Source organism: Ambystoma mexicanum, chromosome 2p (assembly GCF_040938575.1).
Source record: "Ambystoma mexicanum isolate Mex_15411 chromosome 2p, UKY_AmexF1_1, whole genome shotgun sequence".
In the NCBI taxonomy this organism is placed as follows: domain Eukaryota; kingdom Metazoa; phylum Chordata; class Amphibia; order Caudata; family Ambystomatidae; genus Ambystoma; species Ambystoma mexicanum.
In genome coordinates, this window is record NC_090923.1 from 262,504,918 (window position 1) to 262,527,560 (window position 22,643).

Sequence of the window (22,643 nt, forward strand, 5' to 3'; positions counted from 1 at the left end):
GAACTGGAGCTATTGGTGTTCGATTTCATAACTTGACCTCGCTTTCCCTCCATTGGCAAACCAGTGATTTCCCAAAAAATGCTTCAAATGAAATTAGCATTCAGCTTTTGGCCACATAATCCATTGAAGCCCTCGCCACTCATTATATACAAAGGCAATTCGCGTACACAACCCTGTGTTTATGAAATGACTCAATAGCAACACATTTGATAACAGCCGAGAAACTTTGGGTTCTATAATTCCATTTTACTATTTCTGAATATCATTTTAAAAATTGTGAAGATGTCAATCCTCGTATAATGAATATAAGGCATACAGATGTGAACATGCTTATTTTCCTGCTTTAAACTACACAAGGATTTGCGTTTAATAATGAGACAAAAAAGTGTACAAGCATATGGTAATGATGCGTTAAATTGCAGCTGGCGGGAAAGATGACTGTGTCGATAAATAAGGCAATTTCCCTCCCAATCTTAGGCTTTGTTGAGGTGTATTTTGAAGTTTATTGTTGTTTTCAGTGAAGTGAAATTAGATTTTTTTTGTATTTCTTAATATGCTCGGTATGATGTGTTTTGCTAGTTGTCGCTCGCTGTGTTGCTCACCATTAAATGGTCATTATCAGGTAAAGCCGGCGTATTATTTTTCCAAGATGTTCTGCAACACTAGAATGTGGGTTTATCCTGTCTTCGGTAATGACTGTGGGCAATTATATTAGCAATCGTGACTGTTGCAAGATACCTATGCCTCCAGCGGGGGGTACTGGTTTCCTTGCATGAATGCATGAACATAATACATCTAACTTATTATTTTTATTATTATTATTATTATAATGTAATATTTAAAAAATAATAATAATAAGATAAAATAAAAAATAAAATAAAATCATACATCTAACTTATTATTATTCCTATTTCCAACCATGCTCGTGATCTTGGCATTCACTTTGACTCATCCTTCTCCTTTACTCATCATATCGCCCTCACCTCTCGCGCATGTTGCTACCATCTTTTTAACATCCGTAAAATCCATTCCTCTCTCACCTTTCATGCTACTAAACTCTTAATATCCTCCCTCATTTCTTCTTGCTTCTTCTATTGCTCTTCTCTCTTCTTAGGTCTCCCCGCCTCCCATCTTTCCCGCCTCAAATCCCTCTAACACTCTGCCATCCGTACCCTCTGTCTTCTCTCCCCTCACGACTCTGTTTCCAATTCCCTTTCTCAATTAGGTTGGCTTCCTTTTCACTCCCAGCTTAAATTTCACTTCCTTTGTCTTGTTTTTAAATCTCTTCACGACCTTGTTCCTCCTTACCTCTCCTCTCTTCTTTCATTCTACACACCCTCTCGCTCTCTTCGTTCTGCTGATCTTTTCTTACTCTCGGTCCCCCCATCCCCTTGTGCCTCCTCTCGTTTCCGTCCTTTTCATCTCCTTTCTCCCTTACCCTGCAACTCCTTACCTTTTACTATCCGCTCCTTCCTCACCTATTCCTCCTTCTGCTACTCTTTGAAATCACTTCTTCCTCAATGCCCTCCCAGAGTTCCTTCCCCCGCTCACCCTTCTCTCCCTCCCTCTAGTACCCTTACCTTTGTTCTCTTTATCTTTCCCCTTCTCTTCTAAATTCTCCCTCCTCCTACTACTCACTCTACTCACTGCTTTCTCTACATCTTCCCTCCTTCCACACACCCCCTTCCTCTCCTTTCCCCTTTTCTCATGCAAATTGTTCTACATGCCAATTTTCTGGTTTGATTAATTTTTACTGTTATTGCTTTTACTGTTTCATGTTTATGTATTCTTGTTGTTAACTGTAAAGTGCCTTGGATTAAGGAGCTATGTAAAACAATACATACAAATACAAATACAAAACGTACCGAAGGAATCTATTGAAGATCACAACAGTATTTCAGGTGTTTGTTGTGCACAACATTCAAGAGTTACTTGATGTCAACACTCTACCACTGATCACATAAATTACTGTGGCTTTAATAAAATATTTGTCCAGTTATTCATTTACATGCATACAGGAGCAATTAAGTGTTTTCAACACTGCCACGGAGCACTTGTTCCTAAATAACATAATCATGTGGGAGGAAACAATTAGAAAACCTTATTTGAAATGTTTTACAATAAAATGCAATGCTGAATTTGTTTTTGCTTTGTAGTGTTTATATTAATACCTCCTAGCAACATTTGCAGGAATCCATATCTATAAAATCTATGTGATAAGGCAATAACTCTGCAATGGCCTTCCTGCCCCTCGCAAACTTGAGCTGGACCACCTGAAGTACCAGAAGCAGCTCAAAACTTTCCTCTTCTCCTCTCCTTTCGGTCTCTCCTTCCCCTGCTGACTTACCTGTTAGCCACACCTACTGGTTGCTTGGCCACCCTCAGAGTCTCACTGGGCACCAGGCTCTCTCCTGATCAGTCACCCCTGCACTGCCTTCGGGCTCCCACACACTTAGGGGATGTATCTATAACCGCCACAGTTCCTTGCCTCCTTGCACCTACTCTGAGCATCGCTGCCCTGTTCCTATCCCTCTCCCTGGCACCCCACCCCCTTTCTTTTCATTTCTTGTTCTCACACTTCCCCCCTTTCCCCTTTGCACTTCTCGTTCTTCCACTTGCACAATCTTAATGACATAAGGCCAAGTAAGATGATTTGTCTTGTCTGCCCTCTGTCTTCCCCCGTGTCTTGTCATGCCTAGAAACACTTGTGTTCAGGTGCATTATAAATGACTTATATCATATCGTATCATATCATATAACTTTTATAATCAGAGATAATCTCCAGCCTTATACAATTAATTAAATAATAATCATCTCTAGCAAGTGATTATTTATGGCAAGAAAAAGCTGATACCCCCTTGCCTTAAGGGGTAATTAATGCAGATATTATGATCACATAGTTGTGATTGTGAACATTAAAATTAGTGTTCATGGTTTCAATTTACCATTGATAAGGGATGAATCTCATAACAAATGCATCCACATTATTAGCACAACTGATAGGAAAGTCTGTGTGAGAAGTGTGTAACTGTAAATAAGCATTGAATATTTAGACCATTAGAATTACAATTGGTCATAAAAGAGAGGCTAATACTAGAAATCAGAGAGTAGCAATAAAGAAGGTTCATCTAAAGCAATCCTGGCTCACCATAAATAACAAAACTCCAAATATGAGGTAGAGGTAATACAGCAGACTATCATTGATGGTCTTTTCATTTTAGAGGATGTTAAGTAAAAAGAACACATAATGGGGGGCATGGCCAAGATGGCTGACGGCTGACGGAGAAGACGCCTGACCGGCAGCTCTGATAACCCTATTTCGATGGCCCATCAAACTGAATAGACTAAATAGGTTCCCACTCACCAGGACTGTGCTAACTGACCTTGAAGCGGTGAGGAAGAGGTGATAGTTGATGGGGTGATGGTGAATTGGTTTTGTTAGTGTGTTGGGTTTTTGATGTACAACCAGTGTTTGTGAGATGTATTGTTTTAAATAAGGTTGAATTTGAATGGGAGTATGGGTACTCTGTTAGAACATATGTGCAAGGCACTCCCACAGTATCTGGAGAAAATATTGAAGTACCACCATGAGTGAGTTCAGTGGACTGAAGGTAAAATGTTTAAATCTCGGCTCGAGAAAGACTCAAATGGTAAGGCTATGTTGGAACATATGTATACCTCTTTGGCAAAAACTTATAAAGGGAAAGAGTTAAGGACTAGGCAGAGTATTTACAAATTGTGGAACATTTTTGAGGATGTGGAGAACTCCCCTTATGACATCCCAGAGTGAACCAATCAGATACACACATATGCCTCATCCCTCGTCACCCTGCCGCCTTATGGGTGCTTTCCTTTACAGCCCACCGAGGTGTACACCAAAACCCCTGCATTCACCCCCACAGACTCAAAGAAGGGGCAATGGAAAAACAGAAAGATAAACCACAAGGCAGATTACTTATGGAAGTAGAGAACAAGGTGCGCCAGAAACTAGGAGCAGAATTAAAGAAAGCAGAGGAGGAGCTAGCAAACATGATACAGGGACAAGGGGGGCAGAGCATGGTGTTTGGCACACAAATGAGTGGAGGGTGGGATAGATGCATTTGAAGATAGATAGTATGGCTATTAAGGATAATAAGGTGGATTTGAGCAAGTGAGTATCCAATTCAGGGGGAGATACAGAGATTTTGCAGTTGAAAGCCGAGAGCCGTCATAGTTTAGACTATGACTCAGCAATCACCGAGAGGAAAGTGGTGGGTGCAGAAGAATATTGGGAAACAGATTAATAAAAGAGGGAAATAAGGGCAGGGGGCAGAGACCACATTCCGGTCGGATACAATTGGTAAAAGTTAGGAAAAGGGGAAGGAAACCCCAGGTTGGAAAGAAGGGTATGCATTCTCCCTTGTTGCAGAAAGGAGCAGGCAGGGCACACTACGGGCCCTGGCCCCATATGGATAGGACCAACCTAATGACAAAACTGTCCTCCCTTACAGCAGGAGCAGGCAAATGGATATATGCCCAAACAAATTAGCTGTAGGAGACATGAAAAGTTTTTTTTAAATTTTTGTTTTCTTTTTTTGCTGTGCTGCTAGGGGTGCAGACAAATTAAATATCGAAGAAGGCAGGGAATCCAGAGGTGGAACTGAACAGTGACAGTCGTGATGGCACACCATTTATCAACTGTCAAGCACACATATGGAAAGCTTTGATGTACACATACCTAGTCACACCTGACATAACTTTCATTATAGACCCCACAATGAAGGCAGATTGCTGCATTTTACCACATGTTGGCCAGGGATCTTCCAATGGAAGTACAAAATGATTTAGGTAAAGTGGTTGGTATTGGGGTGAAGGGATGGGTCGAAATACAGGCACCCATAGTGTATTACTACAGAAGGAGACAAGAGAAGGAGAAAGACATAATGGACCAGATGCAGCAGGCAGAAGCAAAATTAGTACAGAAAAAGTTAGCTAAATTGAGCATGGAAAGAGTGAGGATCACTGGCAAAACAGAAGGGCAGCCGCACCAACGACAGGCACAGGGATGGGTCGATGGGAATGCACATGACAGAAGAGAGGTGGGAAGTTATCAAAGAAGAAGATGAGGTTTTCAGAGAGGAAGAGGGGGTGGAAAGTAATGAGGCCCAGGTTTGAAAGACAGTGTTGGTCTTATGGGAAGATAGGGCATTTTGCAAGAGAATGTAGAAGCATACCACCTTTTTCATATAACAACCCCAGTGGTCCGGAATTTCGGAACACCTACCATCTACTGTCTCAAATGCAACACCCATTTATTACATATGCTCCAACTACCATGCATGCCCCTGGCCCCATACAGACAAAGCCGACCCAGTAGACAGCACCAAATGTCATACAGACACACCTGCAGCAGCCATCCACACAGGCCCCAACACAGCATTGGGATAAAAATCCACTGCCACAAAGTGAAGACATGCATTGCACAGGAGCACGCATTTTTGGAGTCAATCCCTTCCCACTTCTAGGCACAAATGCTTATCCCCAATAGGACACCCCACAGAGAGCTCTGATGTGCCCAGTTCTGCCAGTCACTGCCGACCCGGAAGAAGAATCCCAGATAGGAGTCAAGATAGGAGATCAAACATTCACGATTGTAGTTGACACAGGAGTGACAAAATCTTGTATTAGGGTAGTAAAGTTTCTCTTATCCGATAAAATAATAGGCACGCAGAAATTCTCTGGAGCAATTGTATTGGTTCCTTTACTCATCACTGTAGGCACACAGGAGTTGTCAGCACCCTTATTGTGATCTAAAGATACCCCTTGTTAACCTTCTGGGTAGGGATCTGTTGAATAAACTGAACATGACCATTTCATTCACTGAGGAAGGTGTTGGGATGAACATCTTACATCCCACACATGAAAGGAAATATAAACTAAGAAACCCCATACAACACAAGGCAAAACACTGTCATTTTGACCATATCCTTCATTGAGAGGTAAATGGAAAACAACATCAGACTTGCATTCTGAGCTTAGATGCACAGAAGGGCGACAGCTACTGTTAACCTGCAATGATATGCCAAGATTCAACTCAATACACACATACAATTGTAGGTACAAGTGTGTCCCAAGAGACAGGGTGCACGATAGACAATAGAGTAAGCATTTATCATATAGAGCAACCATTAATAGATTGGAGCAAAGAACATGACACACCAGCAGTAGGAATGGTTTACTTTGTGACATGATATTGGGAGCAGTCAGCAAATTGCATACAAATACATAGGTACATTTATAAGTAGGCTAAACCTTGCAAGGAAACATACTGATAGAATAACATAGGAACAGAGGTTAAAATGCACTCAAGCATTAGGACAGAGTAGAAGAAATGAGAAACACATCAGGAAGTTACGAGTGTGTAGTAGCAACACTAAGGGATAGAACATTTAGCACATGATACATTTTCAACTTGACAGAATATTTTAATGCTAAGTGCAACAGTGACTTTTTCTATAAGAGGTGACCTTGCAATACTATAATACATAATGGCCCTCATTACAACACCGGCGCTAAACCATGGCGCTATTAGCACCATGGTTGCTGCTGGTATTGTAACGAGTCCGCCGTGGTGAAATGGGGAAGTACCACCCCATTCTAAGGTTGGTGGGGCTGTACTTCCCCATTTCACCATGGCCCGTCCCCATTCCCATTTTTGCACCATAGGGCATAATGGGAATGGGGAAGGCGGTAATTACGGTACCGCAAATTGCGGTACCGTAATTAGCACCAATGCCCCTTTGCGGGTCCATTCCTTAACAGCTGGAAAAACCAGCCGTTAAGGTGGGAACCCGCAAAGGGGCCTCGTAATCGGGCGCTAAGGGTATACCGGTACCGGTACCGGTAATCCCTTAGCGCCATGATCGTAATGGGGCCCAATGTCATATTAGTGGTGGAAACATTCATTTCTACTACCCATGTTGTTCTGCACTTTGTATACAATGTTACTCTGCTGAGTCCAAAAAAGTACCTACTAAATATGGGCAAATATTGCTCTAATAAATCCTATTGTACCCTACACTATTAAAGAAATTCATCTTCTAATAAAAGCCAACATTAAGAGACATTTTTCTTTCACCCCTGTCCCACACAAAGCTCTTTTCTATTTTATGAAATATCTTAAAGCACAGAGTCTATTCTAGGTAACAAGACTAGGCACATTCTACCCATACTGCAACTCATAAATGTGGACTGAAATTGCACTGCTAAGGCCCATAGAGTACTTGCTTTTCTTGGGACAATTCAGACTGAAAAAAATAAAAACCTTCAGTGATTCTTTTACATAAGCTTAGATTTCACTACTGAGAGCATTCTAATTATATTTATGTGTGTAGGTTTAACTGCTAGGCCCAATGTTACATACATTGAACTTGAGGGAATTGTGCACAGCTCAAGTTCATACTGCAACCATGCTAAATTATAAATGATTCCACTGTGGCTCATGCTTCTAGAAACTGCCTAGAGCGACAGTTGCATTACACAAATACAAGCAACACAGCACTTTTCCACTTGACAGAATATTTTAATGCTAAGGGCAACAGTGACTATTTCTATAAGAGGGGACCTTACAATATTATAGTCCATAATACCATATTAGTGGTTGAAATATGTATTTCTACTACCCATGTCATTCTGCACTCATTAAATAAACTTGCTCTAATGGAAAACAAATTCCAAGCCCAGGTACAGATGTCCCAGCTACCTTCGTTAACATGTATTTCGCACCCGCATGTGTGTAACCTCTTAATAGCCTGGAACACAGTATGGGAGTAGACTGCTACATAAAAACAGCAAGATGAACCAACCATATTGCAAACTCCTCCTCTTTCAGCTAACATGATAATGGCAGAGGGTATGAAATGCTAAAAAACAGCATTATGGCACAAGAAACCCTGTTGAAATGAGGTCCCCAACAAACTTGCAATCAACTGTTCCTTCCACCCAACCAATCCGCCCGTTGTACAAATGGCCATGCAGCTGTAATGCTTACCTCTGGTGCCCTGCAAGAGTGCCATGTCCTGATTGTTGAAAGCGGGTGGCACTGGTTGCGTAACCTTTGAGGTGGGATACTGAACCCAAAACACTCTCTCCCCTCTGCAGCACTGAATGGCAACTTCACAGCATGCAGTATGGTTGGGAGTGAATTGGTGGGACCCTTGATGTGGTGGTAGTCTGATGGCTGGCCATCAGGGAGTGGACCTATAAGTAAACACAAAGTGGATGTAAGTATTTGCTGTGTAACCTATCCCCCCGCCTCCCTGTACTTCCCAGGTGTGGCTGACTGGTTGGTAATCTGGCTCACCTTCTTGGTAGGTTAGGCACCGGACCTAAAAACCAGCATCCAGTTCCAGTTGCTTCACTGGTGGTGGCCCAGACCTGCTGTGGCACACAGGATGCAGTGTTGGAGGTAAGTGTCCTTATTAAGCAGTGAATCCTACTGTAAATGTGTTCTTTCCAAAAGTCTTTCCTTGATTGTGGTATGTCTTGCAGTAAACATGTCCTTTCCAATAGTCTTTCCTTGATTGTATGTCTAAGGCAACTTGTGTACAAACAGTTTACTAACTGTTGCCTTTTCAGGTGCGGCGAGAACAGATATGCAAGATGTTACTGTGTTCTGACTTGTAGGGACCCTGCACGTCCTCTGAAGGCCCTGAGAAAGTGGAGGAAGTCTTGCAGGTAAGCGGGTTGTCAGAGAGAATGCAAAGGCGTTAGCAGCGAAATGTGAGCTTCACAAGTGCTGCCAAAATAATGCTCACTGAGTCCTTGTCCTTGTTTTCAGATGCCAGGTCACTGTGTGTTTTGTGGTAGTATGGAGATCTCAGTGGGAGCAGCGGAAGACATCAGGATGCAGTCCGACGGCATGCAGGGAGCAGCTGGAGCTCCGGAGAGCTTCAGAGGACCAAAGCAGGCAAGTGGCAGTTTTGACAGCGTGTTGAAAAAGCATTCCAAAATCCAGGAATTGCAGGGATAAGCGTTATGCTGCCTGGTTAGCAGCTAGAGAGAATGCAAAGCGCCTGGTGTGGCCCAGCATGGGCTTATATAGCCCTGGGCTCCAACCAGCACCACTATACCACCATTGGATAACTGGGGGCCATCTTAGGTCTTGTATGGCATTCTGGACTAGGGGCCATCTTGGTGGGGACGGCAGTGTTCCTGATACTTGAATTTGATGAGTGGAGAATTCTCCTAATCTCCCCTCAAAGCCCCAATCAAAGTCAGGGAAGTGTGAGGCGACCAGGGAAACCCTCTTGGGGAAGAAAACCCGGAATGGATAGAGTGCGTGGACAATGTTCCCCAGGATACCTTCAGTTTTGCCTCAAACCTCTTTCCGAAAATGGAAGTTCCGTCACTTGAGTCAGGTAACTACAAAGAAAGGAAAGATGTTACACCTGAATCCCTAGAAGTTAGCTTGAAATGTATTGACACATAGATTACCCTTTAACAGCACGTAGAAAGAAGTAGTAGCTCACAGGGAGAAGTCCTGATGGTAGTCTTGTCGGGAGCTGTCTTAATACTAATAAATGAACAGATGAAATTAATGGAAATTATAGAAAATGAATAGAAAATAAGCTGTGAATTCAGATGCGAGAGCACCTACCAATCATTAGGAGGGAATCCGCCTTTAAAGCTTGACGGAAAGAAAGGATCTGTAGTTCTTCTGAAAGGAGTTATGAGAATGGTAGTTCCTGTGTGTGCCCCAAGGAAGTTTCTGCGATAGCGGAGGAAAACGATTAGAATCCTTGACACAATGCTAACACAGGAATTCAAAAGGAAAATGAAACTGACACGTACAGCAAGGCGGAAGGTAGTGTAAACGAAGGAAGAGAGTTGTGAAGGTGAAGGTACCGGTGCTGCGTTAAATCAGTCTTCGAATCTGCGAGCGGAGAGAAAGCGACAGGGAAGAAATGAGAGCAGAAACACAGGTAAGGTTGTAATAGCGGTAGCATCCTATGGATGTCCCGATACTCACTTAACGTGCCAACTGTAAGAGTAGCAACGAGCTGTTGTACCGATCCGGCGTTCTGAAATACTGATACTTCCTGAAGGGTCGGAGCCAGCCCCATAGGAGTCCGTGAAAAGACTGGACCGTAACTTCCAGGATTCACAGCCATCTTGTGAGAACAGTGTTGAATGGATCAAACTCGTCACCAGCGATGCCACACACACCATCAACGCCGGCAATCCATAACCGTATGCCCCCTCCGAAGAGACAAAAAACCTGGCTTATCCGGGTGGAGGCGATGAAAAAGACGCTCCAGACGCGGTACATGAACCGCTAATGCCGGCTCCCGTGAACGTTCTGCCGGGGAATACCCTTTCCAGTCAATCAAATATTGTAAGACTCCCCTATGGTAGCGGAAATCACAAATCCCAGCCACTTCATATTCCGGACCAGAAGAAGCAGAACCGGAGGGGGGGATCCAGTGACAGATGGGTGGAAGTGATTAGGTACATCTGAATGCGATTCCATGATGCAGGTAGTTGCAGCTTGAAGACCGCCGAGCACCTTTTTGCCAAGACTCGAAAGGGACCGAAGTACTGGAGAAACAATTTAGATGGAATTAAGTGTCTCAGTAACTATCTAGAGGCTAACCAAACAAAATCGCCAACCCCAATGTTTGGAGCTGGGGTGCGGTGTCTGTCAGCATGCTTCTTCATTCGAGATTGCGTTTCCTGCATAACCAAACAAGCTCTCCAATGTCCTTCTTGAATACAATCCACCGTCATGTCAACATCCGGAAAGGAAGTAGGATTTGAAGTGGAATGGGGGATAAAGGAGGGATGAAACCCATAAGTACAAAAGAAAGGACTGGCCTTTATGGAAGAATGGGAGTCATAATTATAAGCAAATTCTGCCAAAGGTAAAAGGGTTTTCCATTTATCTTGTGCCGAAGATATATAACATCGGAGATAAGCTTCCAGGGTCTGATTTAATCGCTCAGTTTGTCCATTGGACTGTGGATGATATCCTGAACTCAATGCTCTAGATATCCCCAGAATGTTACAAACTTGTTTCCAATAACGAAAAGTGTATTGGGAACCAGGATCCAAAATGATTATCTCTGGCAATCTATGAAGTGAAAAAATATGTCTTAAAAAGATCTGAGCCATATGGGCTGCTGTGGGTATGTTGGACAGTGGGATGAAATGGGCCAATTTCGTTAAAGTATCTACTGTAACCATGATCGTGGTAAACCCTTCCGAAGGTGGAAGATCACCGATAAAATCCGTAGAAATTATCTGCCACGGTTGCGTGGGAATTTTCATTCTGACTAGTTCTCCTATAGGAGGTCTGCGAGGAGATTTGGTCTGTAAGCAAATGGGACAAGATGCAATATAGTCCTGAACATCTTGTCCTAGTGACGGCCACCAGAAATGTCTCTGAATCAGATTCGAAGTATAATGCACCCCCGGTGACCGGCTGCTTTGGTGTCATGGCACAATCATAACACTTCCTTTTGTAATGTTTCAGTGGGCATATAAACCCTATGGTCCTTATATAGGCATCCTCCACTCCTGGTAAGGTGATATCTTGTTAAGAGGTCGGCCTCATGCTCTAACACCCTTTGGGAATCCTCTTCAATCCTTTGTAGGAAACTATGGACGACCGGAATTAATATGGCCTTCGGGAACATGACTTCAGATTTAAAAAAATGGGGTATTGAGTGTTCCTTTCTGGACAAGGCATCAGCTCTTAAATTATTTCTGCCTGGGATGAAAGTGAAAATGATGTGATAGGGAGAAAAGAAATGTGCCCATCGGGCATGCCTGCTGTTCTTTGTCTGAGCATATTGTCGAATTCGTAAATTACGATGATCGGTTCTCGCTTCCACCGGGTGATGAGCACCTAGAAGTAAATGCCGCCATTCCTCAAAGGCTCTTTTAATCGCCAACAGTTCTTTCTCCAGCACGGTGTAATTGAGTTCAGCTGGTGCTAAAGTCTTGGATAAATAAGCAACAGGTCTTTCTATCCCTTGGACATCTGCTTGTAGTAAAACTGCTCCTAAGGCATGGTGTGAGGCATCTAACTCCACAATAAATTGACGTGACTGGTTTGGTGTAATCAGAATAGGAGCTTCGGAGAACAATTTCTTAAGCATCTCAAAGGATTGTTGGGTTTCAGATGACCATACAAAACGGACATCTTTCTTCAGAAGAGAAGTCATAGGTAAGGTGAGAGATGAAAAATGTGGAATAAACCTACGATAATAGTTTGCGAATCAGAGGAACCGTTGAATGTCTTTGACTGATGCTGGAACGGGCCACTCCATAACTGCAGAAACCTTCGTTGGATCCATTTCTATCCCTTGAGAGGATAATATATATCCTAAGTAGGCGCTTCTGGGTTGGTGGGATTCACATTTTTCAATCTTACAAATAAGATGGTTTGATTGTAATTGATGGAGTACTTCTCGTACGTGTCGAACATGGTCAACGATTGAGGATGAAAATACCAAAATATCATCTAATTAAATAATCACGTAATGCAATAAGATGTCCGCAAACAAATGATCCATGAATCTTTGAAAAATAGAAGGGGCATTAGCTAGTCCGAACGACATCACCCTCTATTGACAGTGTCCGAAGAGGGTCCGGAATGCCGTCTTCCATTCCTCCCCCTCCTTGATACGTATCAAATGGTAGGCTCCACGCAAATCTAATTTAGTATAGATATTAGCGTCTTTAACTGCTTCCAAGATGTCTGGAATAAGTGGCATCGGATACTTGTCCGGAACAGTGATTTTGTTAAGAGCCTGAAAGTCTATACATGGGCGGAGCTCAGATGTATTCTTTTTAGGAATGAAAAATAATGATGATGCCGCAGGAGAAGTAGACTCTGTGATGAGACCATTCTTGAGATGAGTATGCCGATATTCTTTAGGCACTTCTTTTTCCTTAGCTGAAAGTATGTACATGCGTCCAAATGGCAAGGGGCTATCAGGAATTAACTCTATGGTACAATCATCTCTCCGGTGTGGAGGGAGTTCCGAGTATTCAGAGAGAATAAAGATGTTACTATAGTCCTGATATTCATGAGGAAGAGCAGTGATCTGATTTAGAGTGGTGCTCTTTGATGGTTCTGACGACAGTAGGGTAATCTCGTGATGCGTGTTCTGCCTTTCCCTTAAGCAATTATGGACACAATATTCAGATCCCAGAAAGAAAGTACCTGCAGTCCAGTTGATGTGCGGGTTGTGTGTTCTTAACCAAGTCAGTCCTGGAATGACTGGATAATGGGCTGTTCTAATTATATCAAAAAACAGTGTTTCCTGATGAAATTCTGTACACATATTCATAGGCAATGTCTGATCTTTAATGGGTCCCGAGATGAGAGGACTCCCGTCAACATTTTCTACTGATATGGCTACTGATTTAGCAGATCGAGGAACATTGTGAGAGTCTGCCCATTGATTATCAATAAAATTACCAGCCGCCCCACTGTCTATTAGCGCCGGGATATCGACCAGTTTCCTATTTTCCCAGGCTAAAGTGATTAAGAGAACCATCATAGTGTGAGAAGAAGGAGGAGCATAGTGAGAAGAATGGGTTATAAGAGAGGAACGATTAGTTATCTTGCTTTCCCAAACTGACATTCCTTTTACGGTTGGGTGTTGGAGTTTCCCTGTTTCCTAGGGCAATCCCTAATTGTATGTGTATCAGCCCCACAATACATGCATAGACCCTGTGTCTTTCTCCTGTTTCTTTCTTCTGCGGAGAGCGGACCCCTGGCAGATCCTAATTGCATAGGTTCTTCTTGTGGATGCCCTTGCACTTTGGGAGGAATCTGATACCCTTCCCCTAAAGATTGATAGGCTTTCCCCTTCTTCCTTTCGAGCGTTCTCTCTTGAAGACGATAATGCAACTGCATGATTAAGGTGATAAAGTCTGCTAAAGTATGAGGTCGGGCTATCCTGGACACTTCGTCCTTTAATTCCACCGTAAGGCCCCTACGAAAGATAGTGATTAGGGCATCATCCGACCAAGCTGTGTCTGCAGCTAATTGTTTAAAATTGGTGATGTAGGTGAGAATATCTTGATTTCCTTGTTTCAAGTCTAGGATTCGATCCTGAGAAGAAATAGTTACCCCCTGTCTCCCAAACATACTTTTGATACTATTACAAAATGCTGGGTAAGAATATAAGGTGGGATTATTGCTAGTGACCAAAGGCGTTGCCCAAGCCAATGCTGCGCCTGACATCTGTGAAATCATATGTCCTACCTTATCATGGTCAGTGCGGAAATAGGCTGCCTTAAAAATGAACTGGACACTGCACGAGTCCAAAAACTCCTTTACCTTATGGGGGTTTCCATCGAACCGCCCAGAAGCCAAAGGACCGGGAGGTAACTCTGAACACTGAGGAGAACGACCCGCTTGGTGTCGTAATGCAGCGTTTTCTTGTTTTAGCTGTTAGACTTCAGCTGACAGTGCCTGAACGGCTGTAACAAGTTGTTGAACCTGTTGTTCCACGGCTAGATATTAGTACTTGAGACTGTGTCGTGTTTACTTCAGTAATATTCAGAGAAAAACTCTGAAAGTCTTTTTTCTTCTTTTTTTTTTGGCATTTCTATCTGTAAAATACTTTATGATATAACTGAGGATCACACAATCACAGTAACAAATAAATCACTAACCTGTTCCTCATACTTGAATTTGATGAGTGGAGAATTCTCCTAATCTCCCCTCACAGCCCTGATCAAAGTAATGGAAGTGTGAGTCGACCAGGGAAACCCTCTTGGGGAAGAAAACCCGGTTTCGCCTCAAACCTCTTTCCGAAAATGGAAGTTTCGTCACCTGGGTCAGGTAACTACAAAAGAAAGGAAAGATGTTACACCTGAATCCCTAGAAGTTAGCTTGAAATGTATTGAAACAGATATTACCCTTTAACAGCACATAGAAAGAAGTAGTAGCTCACAGGGAGAAGTCCTGATGGTAGTCTTGTCGGGAGTTGTCTTAATACTAATAAATGAACAGATGAAATTAATGGAAATTATAGAAAATGAATAGAAAATAAGCTGTGAATTCAGATGCGAGAGCGCCTACCAATCATTAGGAAGGAATCCGCCTTTAAAGCTTGACGGAAAGAAAGGATCTGTAGTTCTGCTGAAAGGAGTTATGGGAATGGTAGTTCCTGTGTGTGCCCCAAGGAAGTTTCTGCGATAGCTGAGGAAAACGATTAGAATCCTTGACACAATGCTAACACGGGAATTCAAAAGGGAAATGAAACTGACACGTACCGCGAGGCGGAAGGTCGTGTAAACGAAGGAAGAGAGTTGTGAAGGTGAAAGTACCGGTGCTGCGTTAAATCAGTCTTCGAATCTGCAAGCGGAGAGAAAGCGACAGGGAAGAAATGAGAGCAGAAACACAGGTAAGGTTGTAATAGCGGTAGAATCCTATGGATGTCCTGATACTCACTTAGCGTGGCAACTGTAAGAGTAGAAACGCGCTGTTCTACCGATCCAGCGTTCTGAAATACTGATACTTCCTGAAGATGCGGAGCCAGCCCCATAGGAGTCTGTGAAAAGACTGGACCGTAACTTCCAGGATTCACAGCCATCTTGCGAGAACAGTGTTGAATGGATCGCACTTGTCGCCAGCGATGCCACACAGACCATCGACGCCGGCGATCCATAACACCTATTGAATTGAATTGCCTCCTTTAGTTAACTGAAACTATGTGCCCTGCCTGGGAAAGTATTTGTGTTTAATTCTTATAACCTGTATCTTTTTAACCCTTTTTAAAGTTACTGAAGTGCCATTTTGCTTCCAATTCAGGGGAGCCTAACTTGTTCAGAAACTCATTGGTTTGGTACTGGAGTGTATTATAGTGTGATATTGAGCTGCTTATTGTTAGTGAAATGTTTTCTAAATAACTATGTAAATGAATTAATATTGTTTTACCAAGAAACCTTGAGTAAGTGTTTGTTTGAACCGCTGTGAACCACTGTGATTGCAAATCCTTTGTGTCACACCTTGTACTGCTCACATCCCTCTTGAGATAAGCCTGGCTGCTCAGCCTACCACACAACTGTGTAGTACAGATTTATACCAGAGGTGAGATAGTGCTTACACCTGTAGTCTTAATTGTGTGTAGTGTTCCCAAAGGGAACTGCATGTAATTCTGCCTAACAGGAGGTTCTCAATCACGCTTTAGCTCAGTATCCTTTCCACAGAGGAGACATTTCCACACACATATCACTCTTTGTCCAACCCATAGCTAGTCCAGCACCGAAATGGTAGGCAATTCTCCTCTGAACAAGAGTACCAACAGCAACCTCAGACACATGTTTTGGCCTAGTCAGGTCTTATTAGTGAGGTGGAGCTGTGCCTCTCTAAACACAGTGAGCAAGGGGTCCACATCTGGATTGCCCTTGTAACTTAGGGTGAGAACCCAAATTACCCAAAATGTGCATAAGGAGGTCTTGGAAACCCTCTACCGGTACAAACACAGCCAATTGACCTGTTCTTGGCTGGATGGCCCCTGGGAGGGTCTCAACCACAATTTAGCTCACTATGCTTTCCACAGAGGTGAAATACATCAGTCTTTGTCCCACCCATAGGTAGTCCAGCACCAAAATGGTAGACAATTCTCCTCTGGACAAGAGTACCAACAGCAACCACAGACACGTGTTTCTACCTAGTCGAGCCTCATCAGTGAGGTGAAGCTGTTCCTCTCTAAGCACAGTGAGCAAGCGGTCCACGTCTGGATTGCCCTGGTAACTTAGGGTGATAAACCAAAGTATCCAAAAAGTGCATAAGGGGGTCTGGGAAACCTTCTACCGGTATGAACACGGCCAATTGACCTGTTCTTGGGTGGATGGCCCTGGGACGGGCTCAACCATGCTTTAGCTCACTATGCTTTCCACAGAGGAGAAATTTCCTCACACATTAGTCTTTGTCCCACCCATAGGTAGTCCAGCACCAAAATGGTAGGCAATTCTCCTCTGGACAAGAGTACAAACAGCACCACCAGACACATGTTTCAGCCTAGTCGGGCCCCATCAGTGAGGTTGGAGCTGTGCCCCTCTAAGCACAGTGAGCAAGGGGTCCACGTATGTATTGCACTGGTAACTTATGGCGAGAACCCAAAGTACCCAAAATTTGCATATGGACATCTGGGGAACGCTCTACCGGTACGAACACGGCCTTTTGACCTGTTTTTGGGTGGCTGGTCCCCGTGAGGGTCTCAACCACACTTTAGCTCACTATGCTTTCCAGAGAGGAGAAATTTCCACACACATATCAGTCATTGTCCCACCCATAGTTAGTCCAGGACCGAAATGGTAGGCAATTCTCCTCTGAACAAGTGTACCAACAACAACCCCAGACACGTGTTTCGGCCTTGTCGGGCTTCATCAGTGAGGTGGAGCTGTGCGTATGAGTTGCTTCTTAAATCTGGTTATAGAATCACATACTCAAAGTTCCAAGGTCAAAGAGTTCCAGATGATAGCTGCCTATTCATTAAAACCTGCACCACCAAACTTTTTTATGGCCACATGAGGTTGGAAGAGAAACAAATCAGAATTAGAGTAGAGGGTGCACCTGATGGAAGCTCTGTGGATTCTGGAGGAAAGATATAAATGAGCCTGATCTGAGAGACATTTAAAAATCAGGACAGAACCCTTAGAGGGAATCCGCTGCTCGACAAGGAGCAAGAGTTGCTTCTTGCGAGACTCTGAGACCTTGGATATTCGGCTAAGCCCACATAATGCACAAACAGCTCCATTTTGAGCGACCTGTAATTTCTGGGCATTCAATTTCACAGTAACTACCAAAAGACTATTACAGTAGTCTAATTTAGAATTAATGACTGTTACAGCAATTAGGGCATGATTATCCTCAGACAGATATGGGCGAATTTTCAAAAGTAGACTAGTAAAGAAGGCACATGATGATTTACAGATGAAATATGTTTCTGAAAGGCACGGCGGGAGTCAACATAGACACCCAAAGTTTTAACATTTTCGGACACAGTAATAACTGTACCATTTATTACAAAGGATTTGTATAGTTCATAAATGATTCTCATTTTTTGTTGACTGCCAACAATGAGCAACTCCGTTTTGGAGTTGTTCAAGTCCAAGAAGTTTAGATCCATCCACGTTTGTATGGCCAAAAAGACTTCATTAACCCTAGTGCAGTCTGCATTATAGACACCAGACAGTGTGAACACAATCTTCGTGTCATCTGCATAGTTTGCAAAATAGACTCCAAGAGAGGCAAGAAAATCGCACAAGGGTCTTGAATAATAAACATTAAAAAGCCAAGGTGACACACGGGATCCCTGGGGGATGCCAAAGGTCATCAGGGTTCTGAACGATTGAGCATTGTCCTTCACTAAGTGGGCCGTTCTGGGTCCAAGAAAAGACCTGAACCAAATAGTGGCCAGTGTGGTACATTTGCCAATTTTAGTCAATCTTTTCTTCCGGAGAGCATGATCGACCAAGTCGAAAGCTGAGGAGAGATCCAAAAGTAAGAGTACGGCAGCTTTACCATTGTCAATGATTTCTGTAAGGTTTGATTTGAAATCCAGAAGAGCGGTCTCAGTTGCAAAGTTGGACGAAATCCGGATTGTTCGTTAGCTAGAACAAAGTTATGTTCCACAAAGTGCTGGTACTATCTTTATGCCCCTCCCCCACACTTTCCAGGCCCTCTTTCAGCCACCAAATAACCCCAAATGTGTTTCCCAGACTTTTTCCCCAGAGCTCTATCCGCGGATACCGGCCGCAATCCGTGGATCCAACATGGTGGCTGTTGAAAGAAATATGAGGCACCTTGTGCTTTTCACCACCCAATCAGTGGGCATGTCCGATGTCCGCAGACATCACACAGAACCCTGATTGGTCCAGGGGAGTGTCCGAGGACCAGACCCAGATATCACAAAAAAAGTTGTACCTACATTTTAGCAGTTTTTTAAAAAACTACTGGAAGTATTTACACCAAATTTACAAAAGTACACATTCAGGACCATGGTGGCGCTCATGGTGCAAATTTTGTGAAAATCCATCCAGCAGTTTGGGCTGAAGGCATGAACAAAAGTTGTTTTCCATTGTTTCTATAAGGAAAACCACACATTTTGGGATGCCCCCTATAACTTTGACCCCCCTCAGATGAAACCTCACCAAACTTAGCAGAATTAATCCATGGGGCCATATACTTTGTTTTGCAAAGTTTCGGGAGGATTCGTCCAAGGGAGGCAAAGTTATAAGCCGCCCAAACAGTGCTCTGCCTTTGGGTTGAGTAACTTCTCTAACATATGTTTATAGTTCCTTGATTGGACATTCTTTTTTTTGGGAGTCTATGTACTCATGCGGTTTCGTTTGTTACTGATATCACTTTCCACTCATCCTGCGATTAGGCTATCCATGGCCCATGTAAACACAAAGGGCCTGAGTAATGGAATAAATCTGTGCAGAAAACAGAGCACCCGTTTTGCGATTCATGGAATACATTGTGCGTGGCTTACTTGAGACCTGCGTGTAATCTGCACGAGTCCAACAGGTCACTGTGACACCTCAAACGCCTTGCGCGAGACGCCCAGTGAAGGTGCACACCTTCCAGTGCACACACCTAAAAAGGGGGAGAAACACGTGGAATGGGGAACAACAAGCGTAAATGTGGGCGTTACGTGGGAAGTAAATTACTCGCAACTCCCACACACGCGCTATCAACACGTATTCATGGAATTGAACAGGGCTCTTCTGCGTGTGGGAAAAGACGCCCTAATCCGTCTGCCAAGCGAAAGCAGGCGTAGGCGTCACCACGCACGTAAAACAATGCATAAAAAGCATGCACAAACACAAACGTGCATATATAGCTACGTTGAATGTACCATTCCTCGCAGTAGTGATCGTGGGACACCGCAGGAGGAAGAGGATAGCCAGGCCCCACATTTTCTTACCCAGGACCAGCCTTTTTGGGATGCCTGATGACCAGGTCTATGGCAGGTATAGGTTTCCACCTCATATCATCCTAGACCTGGTCACAGAGTGGGAGGATGACCTCACTTCATCCACCCTGTGCTCCCAAGCACTGAGCCCTTTGGAAAAGTACTGAATTTTTTGGTCACTGGGACCACTGCCATAGTTTGGGGGTGTTTCACAGCCCACACAGTCACACTGCCTACACCAGGTGTTGGCAATCATGAATGTCTGCCCCTCAGTCCGGTGGCACATATACATGCCCAGAGCACCCGCAGAAAGGCAGGCCGTGGTCCAGGACTTTTATAGGTTGGCACACTTCCTCAAGGTGCTTGGTGCCATCGATTGCACCCATGTGGCCCTACGTCCACCTAGGGCCACAGAGCACATCTATTGAAATCGCAAGCACTGGCATTCCATCAACGTGCAGGTTGTATGTGATGCCAAGGGAATCATTACCTCTGTATATGACAACTATCTAGGGTCCACCAATGATAGTTTCATATTCAGAATGTCACCCCTACACCTGGACCTGGATGCTGGGAGGCATGGCAACACATGGCTCATTGGCGAGTATAAATGCCTGTGCACATGCATGCATGATAGACACAGACAAATAGACAAAGCCTACTAATGACAAACATTCTCACCTCCCCAGGGGACAGTGCCTACCCTCTGAGAAGCTACATGATGACGCCAATACGGAACCCCCACTCAATGTAAGATACAACACAGCACATATTGCAATGAGGGCCACAGTGGAGCGCACATTCAGATTGCTAAAGTCACTCTTCCGCTCCCTTGACCACTCTGGTGGACAGCTACTATATGCACCACCAGTAGTGTGCAGGATCATTGGCCTGCACAACGTTGCAACACGGCTAGGTGTACCGGTGGACATGGTGGTGCCCCTACATCCCCAAACACATGCACAGCCGCTGCGCATGGGAGGGGAAAGGGCATGTGGCGAGGAGGTCCGTACCCAGTTTGTGGCCATTTTTTATCTAAAATACCACCCCTGCGAGGGCACACAGACCTGGCACATTCCAGGTGACAATCGATGATGACAAAGGGACAATCAACTCTCCCAACCTTACCACCCTGAGAATGTGTCCTTGGAAGTGCTACATTGTGTGCATCCCTAGCTACATAAACTAACCCAATCCTATGTGAACAAAAGGCTCACATTGAAGATGCAGTATGCCACTATCCCCATGGAAAACAGCACATCTAAATCCTGGTATGTCATCTAAACCCTCCCGAACTCCATGTCACCCGGTTGCCACAACATGCCATGGCATGCAATGTCAAAAGTGACAAATAAATGGCCAACACATAATGCTACTGTCACAAAGTGTACTTTGACAAATGGAACTAGGTCAGAAATAACTCACTCTGAAACATCAAAATGAAATCGTACACAGGAATATCCATCTTCCAGCATAACATATCATAAACACAGGACCCAACAGTGATAATGTCAGACAGTGACCAATCACAATATGACAAATGCTTCAAAGTGACAAAGCTACCACATGGACCCCTTTTATCTTGGGTGTGTCTCTGCTAGCTAAAGGGGGCAGGGTAACGCATGCAGCAGGAAGGCCATCAATGATGGAGACAGTCAAGGTAATACATGAAGATGTAACATGAAAAAATGCACAATAACCAATGTCCAAACAAAAATGTATGCTAACCATGCATGGGACAAACAATCATGAATCCCCACTAGGGGTGTATACACAGGTTGGACTTTAGGCTGACCACACAACTGATGGAAGGCCAATGCCCCTGTGTAAGTTACTTTCACATGCTGCCCTCCTTGCAAGCCCATGCAAAGGGGAAGCTGGAGTGTCATATCTGTCTGGACCTTAAGGCACAAACAAGTAGTGTGCCAATGTGAGACAATCCTGTATGGGCCCAGTCGGAACACACAGTGGATGCCTTTGGATGCCACACAAAGCAACACACTGTCACATGAATGCACAATAGACAAATAATAATGAACAAAAAATTATGGCCATGGTGGACCAGGGTGGTGGGGGGTTCAGGGTAGGAGGGAGTAGGTGCAGGGTGTGGATGTTGAGAAAAAAACAACCCAACCCCCCCCCAAAAAAAACCTCCATGGGTTCATGGCATGCACGGCTAGCATACAGTGGTAGAGATGTCAATGTTGTCATCACCCTCTGGTGTAGCATTAGGGGGTGTGCGTGGTAAGGGAACCTGGCCACGTATAGGCCTGGTCTGCTCCTCAATGGCAGCGAGCATGCAGGCTTGAAAGGTTTGATTCTGCATCATGATGGCCCAGAGGTCTGCATGCAGTACCTCACATGATGCACAGAGTTCCGCCTGCAAGATGTCACGGGATGCACAGATCTCCGCTTGCAAGACCTTACGGGTTGCACATAGTTCCACAGAGACGTTGTGCATCACCTGCTCCATCTGCTGTTCTGACCGTCTACTGCGAGCCGACTTGAATGCAGCCAGAGTAGATCTGAGGGAGGCATTCTCTTCCCTCAAGACAGCCCTGTGGGCCTCAGCCTCAGCAGCAATGGCTGTGCGCAGAGTCCCCAGTTCATCTTGTCAGTCCCTGTTGCTGGCCGACATGTCTAGCCTGTGCAAGAGGCATTTGGACTCCAATGCCTGCTGCTGGAGCTCCATCTGTCTTTCAGGGGGGAGCATGG